Below are 9,066 nucleotides of genomic sequence, written 5' to 3' on the forward strand. Positions count from 1 at the left end.
CATGTCAGGGTTCAATAAATATTCATCCATTGACTGAATAACCTACTCTCACCCAGCTTCCTGCCCTTCTGTATCATACAGGAGTTTTGTTGGGGTTAAGAAAAGGGAACCTAAGAACCAGTGCTAATACCCCTGATGACTGCCTATTTGGATCACACATGTATTCATTATAAATTAAGTTACATTATTTAGCAGTGGTTCAAAAATAATATGAAAATAAACAACAATTTAGTCATGCCTAGATCTTTGGGATAAATTACTTCAGTCAATCTATGCCTATGGGATTTTCAGAAGCATGTGTGTGTGTGTGTGTGTTGGAGGGAGGGAAGGAGGGAGAAGGAGAGAGGGGGAGAGAAAGAAGACATAAAGATATGCTCTGATAAGAGAAATGGAGAGAAAATGATAAGACATAAGAAGCAGTAGGAAATATCACCTTCTTTCTTTCTGTTACTAAGTACACTCCATGGGAATGCTGTTGTATATTGGATTAGGAATTTTAAAAATACACATTTTGGATATACACATTGGAGAGATCTTATCACAGCAATTAACTTATTCTCTAATTCCTCAGCTTTATCTTAAAGTACAAGTTTCTAGGAAATATTTCTTCTTATAGGACTATTTGTAAACTTAGCCTACTTATTTCTTGAAAAGTAGGGTATACTTTGAGGTTTCACATAACTAAATAAATTAAGTGTTTGATATTTTTGTGTATTAATTATAGGCTTCTTGCCAAAAAAATATCTAATCAGAAAGGGAAGAGTAGATCTAAAATCCATAATATTGTTCCATGAGCCAGAACAATTAGCGTGCTACGTGTTGTTTATTTGTTTTTGGCCTAAATATATAAACAATGATGTTCTTTGCATATCAAGTATTTAACAATTCTTATGGAGTCTCCATTTAGAGAGTATTATTATTATTATTATTATTATTATTATTATTATTATTATTATTATTATTAATTATTATTTTTATTTTTATTGGCAGAAGGGAGGTAATTACGTTTACTTATTTAATTTTTTTTCTTTAATGGAGGTACTGGGGATTGAACCCAGGACCTCATGCATACTAGGCATGTGCTCTACCACTGAGCTATCCCCTCCCTCTAGAGCACCTAATTCTTAAGGTTTAGGCTGAAGCTCCTGGCACTGTGTCCTCTGAAAGAAGGAAGATCAGGAGTCTGTCAGCACAGAACCTCAGCAGGACTCTATGACCTTTATTTCTTTAACCCTCAGTGTTTTCATCTGATGAATGTGTATGATAATTCTGTCATTAACTCAAAGACTGAATGGATAACTAGTTTCAAAAATAATTTTTCAAAATATAGACATTTACGTTTGGAATGCTTTATAGTAAAGTTCGTGAGCATACAGTTATACTGAGCTATACAATTTTGTGATCTGTGGAATGTTGCGCACTTTAAATAATTTTTTCATTGGGAAGTTGTTTGTCTTTGACTACAATTATCCTTTCAAGAGGAGTCTTTAATATTCTTCTTATTATTCAATGTTATTAACATTATTATTAAAGGAAAAATTCTGAGAGGTAGAAACTCCTTAAGTAAAAAAGGAATATAAACTATTAATCTAATTTTTCTTCAAAGCTCTTAAAATTTATCTGAGAGGTCACTCCTGGTGGCATTTAGTGTTTTTCTCATAGTTTGCTATATCTAAATAATTCCAAGAATAAATTATTAACATGAGATCTAATTTGAAATTCCATACTATTTCAGATGACTGGTCTGGGATGATAGTTTTACCTCAGTGTTCCATTTTTTTTCAGCATGTAATTTACTAATGGAGAAGTAATAATCTGCTTGCTGTTCCCTTTTGTTTTAGTTGTCACTACACTATCTATTGTGAACAAGTGTTTAGGAGTAATTTTGCCTTTTAAGTATCATAAACATTAACAAATGCTGTTTGATTCACTTACAAATTATAGGAGAAGAGGCATGAAATTTTCCTAACCTTTTCTGTAGCTCAATAAATCACAAACAGACAAGAAAGTTAAGCACGACTTCAGTGGAAAATCAGCAGACGGTTGTAGCACACATTTCCCTCAAAATAATTCAGAACCTGTTTCAATTTATCAAATGCCTCCTTTATCTGTCAAAACAATGTCCTTTCTCAAATAAAGGGCATTGTTTCTGTTGCAAGAAAAAGGTTCTGATGTATTGTTATCTACAAATGGAGGGGAGAAATAATGGAACAACAGGCAGTGTTTCAAATGAGGAGATCAAAGGCCAGAATGCATTACAAATCTTGTTAAAATAAATGAGAGTAAGAGCATAATTCCAATAAAGACATTTATAGTCTTCAACAATCTCTCTCTCTCTTTTTAAAGGAGATCTTTAAAAATGAACGTAAATCCCCTCACAAACTTCTCTCAGAGAAGCTCAGTATTCAAAGAAATACACATTTGTAGAACTCTCATGCAAGCTGGATATCAGAACCTTTTCTATGTGCTGACACTGTAGAATTTTACTGACACTGCTAATCTTTCTATTTGTTGCCTCTATCTGGGCCCACAATATTCAAGGAGGAAAACACTTCTTCATAAAATACCCAAATCTTTAAAACATATTTCATTATGAAAATGCTTAACTAAACAAATGTTTATCTTGTAAAATTAAGCTGAAAAAAGTAATCCCCTTTGTTGTAAGCATGTTTTCTTCTTCATCTCATTACTTCAATGTATACTATCTAAATAAATCTTTTAACTCCAATTTAAGATGTAATATTTCCTTCTTTAAGAATATCACGGTAATTCTAATATAATTATGACAATGCTGTGAATAAAAGTTGGGCTGTACATGTACACAGTGAGCTGTTACTTCCCAGCCATTGTCATGTGCAAGCATTTGCTTTAACCGAAACATGTCAGCCATTTATGGTGATTTCCTGCAGCCTAGTTGATCTGGAGCTGAAATATGACAGTGCAGTCTGATGTATCTGTCTTCTGCATGATTGCAGGTTGCTCTCCTTTTCCTTATTCTAGTTCTTCGGTTTCTTGTTTGTTTGTTTGTTTTATTGAAGTATAGTCAGTATTTGGGGAGGGTATAGCTCAATTGGTACAGCATGTGCTTAGCATGCACAAGGTCCTAGGTTCAACCCCCAGTACCTCCTCTAAAAATAAGTAAGTAAACCTAACTACTTCCCCCCTTAAAAAATAAAAAAAATAAGATAAGTTTAAAAAAAATTAAAACAAAGTATAGTCAGTTTATAATGTTCTGGTGTACAACGTAATGTTTCAGTCATACATATACATACATATATTCGTTTTCATATTGTTTCTCATTATAGGTTACTACAAAATATTGAATATAGTTCCCTGTGCTATACAGAAGAAACTTGTTGTTCATCTATTTTATATATAGTAGTTAATATTTGCAAATCTCAAACTCCTAATTTATCCCTTCCCACCCCTTCTCCCCTGTAACCATAAGATTGTTTACTATGTTTGTGAGTCTGTTTCTGTTTTGTTGATAAGTTCATTAGTGTCTTCTTTCTTCTTGTTTAGAGTCCATATATGAGTGATATAATATTGCATTTTGCTTTCTCTTTTTGACTTACTTCACTTAGAATGACATTCTCCAGGGCCATCCATGTTGCTGCAAATGTCATTATTTTCTTCTTATTTTATGGCTTATTTCCATTGTATAAATATACCACAGCTTCTTTATCCAGTCATCTGTCTATGGACATTTAGTTTGTTTCCATGTCTTAGCTATTGTGTATAGTGCTGCTGTGAACACTGGGGTGCATGGATCTTTTCAAATTGGAATTTTCTCCAGATGTATGCCCGGGAGTAGGATTACTGGATCATATGGTAAGTCTATTTTTAGTTTTTGAGACATCTTCATACTGTTTTCAATATTGGATGCACCAAACTACATTCCCACCAACAGTGTAGGAGGGTTCCCTTTTCACCACACCGTCTCCAGCATTTATCATTTGTGGACTTTTTAATGATGGCCATTCTGACTGGTAGGAGGTGACACCTCATTGTTTTGATTTGCATTTCTCTGATAATTAGCAATATTGTCTATCTCTTTTTTTGTTTGTTTAGTTTTGTTTTTAAATGCAACTATGACCTTTGTCAGTTGCTAGAATATCTTTTTAAAATAAGTCTATAACAATCTTGCCTTGAAAAGATTTCTATAGTCAGTATGTTCAGTAATAACCTTTGGAATGGATGACTATAAAATGCATTAATTCATGATCACCAAATGATAAAATAGGCATTTGAGACCATATATATTCACACAATCCTATAGTTGAAAAGTCTTTAAAAACTATTGGAGAATTACCAAAGTCATATTGACCATTTTAGTTATTCGAGAACAATCCCTGGAAATGAGAAACCTTTTGTTTCACATAATTTAATATGAACTGTGATGTTAACTGCCTGACACCAAGATTGTAAAAATAGTGTCATTAAATGTAGTTTCATCATCTAAAACTTAGTTTCTCACTTATACCAATAAATATTTGAATTAAACAATAAATATTTAAAGGAAATGTGAATTAAGCAGTCAGGAAAAGACTGGCATTACATTAAATTTATTGGCTTTTCTCATAGAAATACTTCCGTACTCACCAAAATCCTTGGCAAGTGGAGGATTGTATGAACTCACTTTCTGCTCACATTTTTATATAGCCTATAAAAGTAAACTATTAATTGGTGTTCCCTTTAGAATATTCAGTTCAAAATTACTAGTTGGCTTGTAGAATTTGTTCCAAAGTGTTTCAATAGACAATACAATCACCATTATATGCGAGTCCAAATATCCTCTAATTTCCTGTTACATGCCGTTGACTGTGCTGTGCATTAGAGTCAGAAAGAATGCTAAAACTTCATCCTGCCTTTAGGGAGGTCACAAGCCCCTATAATGAGAAGAGCTTAAACATTTCAATTAAACAATTATTTGCTCACATTCTCTCTACCATCTCATCTACTCATGGTATTAGACTTCAGTAATATGAATGGAAATTAAAACACCAGACTTCAAATATCTTAAATCTAATTTATGGCTTCAAAAATTATTCATTATGGTATTACCTTATGCCCCAAATATATAAATACATAAACATGCTGTATATCCATAAGCCCATTTATACACCCAAATGTTCAAAGAACGTGTATACTTAGATGTGTACGTAGTCTATACACTAACATATAGTCATCTGATTATCCTTCAGCCCATCCATTTGACCATTCATCCAAAGACAGTAATTAAACCCTTAAAGCTTGAGTCAGGCAGATTTGAATTTAATGTCTGTCTTACCAGCTGTATGGCCACACAAGTCAGTAACCCTCTGTATAGACTTTTGTTCAGGATGGTATTCTGTGACAGGAGGCACTGAGAGGCTAGAACAGCAGACCCTGCTTCCTTCTTCAGTAGATCAAATTTCTGGGCAGGGGGACTGTTCATAGGAACATTGAAAAATATATTAGTTTATTGCAATATGTGAAATTTGTCAATTGGGAGATCTGTGTACACAGATTTTCACATGCTGTGCTTGGGTTAATCTCATCTGTTTCTGGTTGTACAGTGAGTGTTAGAATACTTTACATCTCTAAGGAGGAATTTGACCAGGGGTGCCCAAGAATATGCCTCTAGTTTACAGATATGTTTCAAAGAAACATTGGGCTTTCTTACTCATTATTATAAACCCTGAAGATCAAGATCTTTTTTTAATGCTCTGCACGGGCTCTGTCTGTACCTAACATGTTATTTAAAGCAGAAAGTGTGTGAGAGGAGAGAGCATATGATAAGACATGACGTGGGAGGGTCTTCATTACGGTCAAGTTTCTGTTTTGAGGGCCTCCCATAGTACATTCTGATTTCTGTCCTACAACTCTCCTGGAAACTAGAGATGCCCAACGGCAGTACGAATGCCTCTAAGTACCTGAGGGTGGGGTATGGGGGACAGCGATGAAGGAGTCTCCAGTCTCCAAGTACTCCTCCTTACAGTTTACCTTGGTTTACGCAAGGAGTAGGAAAGGGTTCAATGCAAATACAGATTAGGGCAAATATGTCATGGTTTCAAATGATATAATAATCTATTACAAACACTAACATTTAGAAACACAAAGAAAAATTTATCAGGTTAAAAACAATAAATTCCAAATAAAATAAATTCCAATAGAATTTTCCACCAAATCAAGGCTAGAAAGAATGGGAGGAAAAAAATTAAATCCCCCCTAAAGAAGATGAGTACTGGAGGAGACAGAGGAAGATGAGGAGAAATGTCATTCAGGGAACCACTTTTGTCTAGGGAAACACTGCTTATTCGTAATCTGTGTCTACAAACCAAACAGGCAACTTTTGGGTTGAATCTCAAGCTTGTACAATTCAGATAAACAGTGGTTTCCTTTGTTGGTGGGATCATTTAGTTAGTACAGAGAACCCAGTGGGTGGGAAAAAAATAACCATAAAATTTGAAGTATTTTGCAGTGCAAATTACTCATTGCTTCTTCAAATTCTTCATTTTGAAAAATAGCTACAGTATCAGCTTAAAATGTCCTTTTATTTAAAAGAACAAGGTAAGTATTCACCCCAAAAATGAGTTATTTAAAACAATTAATGTGGGATATCATTTAAATTGATACATTTTGCTATATAGACTGAAAAAGGATAATAGTATAGAGACCATTATAGATATTGCTTATTTTTCTCAGTATTGTACATCTTTTAAAAATCCCAGACATCTTTTTTTATCACTTTATCACTTATTTTTAAATTTCTGTGAACAAAATTAACAAATCTTAAAAGAGAAATTATAGCATTAAGAAATATTTCCTAATTTACTGTAGAAAAAGATTACTTTATTAACTCTGAGGACATTTGATAGTAAACATATATACTATGCAAGCTTCTGATTAATATAAAGAAAACATGAACACGCCATAGCAACAATTTAAAACAACAAAAATGCCTCTATGAATATTGTCAATAATAGTCTTCTGAGCTATAAAATATACATGGCACTGAAAATTAATATTACTTCTTGCATGTAAATTACCATATTTTGAACAAAAGATATCTTCCAGAGCTATTTTAATCTTTGCTATATTTTCCATATAGTACTTTTAAATTCATATTTCAGGGTTGACATATTTCAAATAAAGAAAATGGGCTGTTGTAATCCTTTGTATGGTGTTTTCATTCAATTAGCTCTATCTTTCTTTTTCTAAGCAAACAAGATGGCAATTTACTCAAAGTCAACCCATAATAATGTATAACAGCCAGAGTCGAGCAAACAGTGCTGCTCATGCTACACCTTTTAAAATCAAACAATTTTAAATAAAAGCAAACATGAACATAAATAGTGTTTCCCTTTGGAATTTGACTGTTGACAGAAAAATGATAAAAACATAAAAATGGTTTGAATTTGTAAGGAAGTTAAATAATTCAGGAAATGTTTTATTAACTGATAGCAGAGAGAACAGGATTTTGGTCTTTGCATTATGCAGTAATGAAAGAATAAAATATATGATATGTGGCTTATTTAAAAAAACAAAACAAAATTCTTCCTAACCATATTAAAATTTCACAAGGCAGTTGAAAACCACATTCTTATCAAGCACTTGCAAAAATATAATTCTGTTAAAATATCTGTTTTTTTCTTAAATGTTAGTTGCAACACTTTCAAAGGTGAAGGAAAAAGTGATGTGTAAGTGCAGAGTTTCTAAAAAGGCTTGTGGTTAATATTTTCAACTTATTATAACATAAATTCAAAGGAAACAGAGTCTGAAACCACAAATAGATACTTTTATCCCTTTTGATATTTCTTGTTAGGGATCTTGGACCATTTGCTGCATAGAAATATCACTCTTATTCTTATATAATAAAAATAGAAAGTTATCATCTCTAAAATATGATTGCCAAGCATTTGTTTCCCTGTAATTTAGATAAAATATAACAACATATAAAGAAAGTTGTTTTAAATGCAATTTTTATAAATATTTATAATTGTATATTTATGCTAAATTTATTAATTATAAGAACCAAATACTCTTAATACTTTATGTGATCGTTTGATATAATCATGTTCTAAAACATGTAGACTTAGTAAATGCATTAAAAATTAAAAATTATGTTAGTTTTTCACCTACTTCATATAGTTTAAATTACATATTAATATAGAGGTGTGAAATTATATATTCCCTGCCTTGGATTCTAGATCCTGTATTTATTAGCTATGTGATATTTAGCATGTTACTTATTTTTTATTCCAAGTTTCTTTATTAGAGAAGATCCACATAACAAAATGGCTATGGTGAGAATGAAACAGTGAAGTGCATTAGGAGATTTAGCACAAGAGAGACATGATTACCTGGTCAGCCTTTGTTACTTGTTTTAGTGTTTCCTGCATACTGCACAGTGCTTGTTCATGATGGTACTCAATGTGCAATCTCTGAAAAAAGTTAGTAATCACAAAAAGGATTTAATTTTACAACAGTTTCAGTAAATTGTATCTTTCCTTCAGTGACTTAGGTAATTTAATTGAAAATATGATCTGAATTGTTCACAGAGTTATAGAACTTTACTTTTGAACTTGCTAAACATATGGGTTAAAAAGTAGAGATGCTGAAAGAAGTCTTTTCATATAAAGCAGTATTATAACTCAGCAGGACTTGCTTGGTGTGTGGGACTTGCTATAACTGTTTTGTACAATAAGTATACACTATATACTCAGAGAAAAGACACGTTTAGAACTTTTATCATGGTAATTCTGCTTCTGGGAATTCAACCTCAAAATATAATACAGAAAATGTAAAATAGTACAAGCATATTGTTGTCACTGTAACCTTATTTAATATGAGGGATCATTGGAAATAATTCTCACTTAAGTTAAAACACAGAAATTCTTAATGTCACATCAGGCACTATGATTAGTAATTAATTAATGTTAGGACAAAGAGAAAATACTAGGTCTGAAACAATAACAATTCTTTTGATTATTCCCTTGATGGGATATTTTGTAACCATCATGATAAATGCAGTTACATAAACAAAGAAACCCTGACGTAACATTAAATGTGTATAGGAAGGTG

At 32.3% G+C, this 9,066-nt stretch overlaps 1 non-coding gene across 1 annotated transcript; it reads right to left on the reverse strand.

The window, feature by feature from the left end:
* Positions 1 to 1,033: 1,033 nt before the first annotated feature.
* Positions 1,034 to 1,106, reverse strand: TRNAT-AGU (transfer RNA threonine (anticodon AGU)). The gene has a single exon. It is a non-coding gene; the product is annotated as a tRNA-Thr (tRNA).
* Between the last annotated feature and the right edge of the window lie 7,960 nt (positions 1,107 to 9,066).

The sequence above is a fragment of the Camelus dromedarius genome, chromosome 13 (assembly GCF_036321535.1).
Source record: "Camelus dromedarius isolate mCamDro1 chromosome 13, mCamDro1.pat, whole genome shotgun sequence".
In the NCBI taxonomy this organism is placed as follows: domain Eukaryota; kingdom Metazoa; phylum Chordata; class Mammalia; order Artiodactyla; family Camelidae; genus Camelus; species Camelus dromedarius.